Raw genomic sequence first — 1,374 nt, forward strand, 5'->3', positions numbered from 1 at the left:
GGTATATGTACGTATATATATATATATATATATATATATATATGTGTGTGTGTGTGTGTGTGTGTGTGTGTATATAGATATATATATGTCCCTTGCATAAAGGAGCTTCACCATTGGTGCTGGATGAAAGAAGAGGGTTGTTCTCAGACTAGAGGCCAAGGACCAAAGAGATACAGAGGTGATTTGGGTTTGCTTATTTATAGCCTTCCTAACCAAACTAGGTCAGGCTAAATAAAGGATTTTTCCTCTGTATCAGCTTTGATGTATGTATGATTTGTGAAAAGCTAAGAGGTCAGTTTACTCTCATAAATTTCCTTGTGCAACAGGCGAGAACAATAGGCAGAAGACCTGTAGGAAAATGTACATTTGGTTTCAAATCCTGGCTTAGAAATTTGGTAGCTATTTCCTACACATATATATTGTCTTTTACTGTGGCCTCAAGCCAACCAAAACCTTCTGCATAGATTTGCTAGATGGAAACTGAAAGAAGCCCATCATGTGTGTGTGTGTATACACTTGCATACATATGACATTAACTGGCTTTTGCACAGTTTTCATTTACCAAATTCACTCAAAACACATTGGTCAACCTGGTACTAAAGCAGAAGTTATTTACCTAGGATGCCATGTAGTGGGATTGAACCTGAAACCACATGGCTGTAAAGCAAACTTCTTAACCACATATCTATTCCTGTGCATTTTATATTGGAAAATATTTTTAGGATATTATCAAAATTAATATAAATCTTTCCATTTTGTAGATTTATTTATGTCCTAGTATTATTTATGTATCATTGCATGACATGCATCTGTTTTTTTTTGGGGGGGGGGATAGGGGGTAGCAAGTTAGTCAGAGGAGGAAGGCCAGTGACCTTTGATGTGGTTGATGTTTAGCTTGAACATTTGCTTCAGGAAAGTGTGGGCAGGGAGGGAATTTCAGAAGTGTTACTGCACTGAGGAGAAAGGACTGGGTGAAGTATTTAATGCAAGGGTTGGGGTTTGAGATAGAATGAAGGAAATGGGAGGAGGAAAGATGGTGGGTAGTGGTGGTGAGAGTTTGTAGAGAATAATACTTGCAATGATGATGATAGGTACATGAGTTGAGTTGACTAATGATTCCTCCTCTCCCTCTTCTTCAAATTATTATGGTTAAAATTTGACACATTTTTTAAAATATTATTTTAAATTAAATTAAAATACCAATCTGCTTATGATTCCTAAATGTGATGCAGATATTGTAGATTTGTTTCTGTTGTTTGTATTCAGTGAAACAACTCTCTTAACTTTTGTCTGTATTGACATCAGTATCTATACACTGTGTAAAGAAGGCGAATTCTGGTGTAATGAAAGATGCTAGGTTTTGTATGTATATAT

At 35.9% G+C, this 1,374-nt stretch overlaps 1 protein-coding gene across 5 annotated transcripts in view; it reads left to right on the top strand.

Moving 5' to 3' along the window:
- The window catches only part of LOC106875939 (GTPase-activating protein and VPS9 domain-containing protein 1), an 86,987-nt gene that overhangs the window by 47,862 nt on the left and 37,751 nt on the right, over window positions 1–1,374 (top strand). The gene's annotated exons all lie outside the window — the stretch shown is intronic.

This window comes from Octopus bimaculoides, chromosome 2, assembly GCF_001194135.2.
Source record: "Octopus bimaculoides isolate UCB-OBI-ISO-001 chromosome 2, ASM119413v2, whole genome shotgun sequence".
Classification (NCBI taxonomy): Eukaryota; Metazoa; Mollusca; class Cephalopoda; order Octopoda; family Octopodidae; genus Octopus; species Octopus bimaculoides.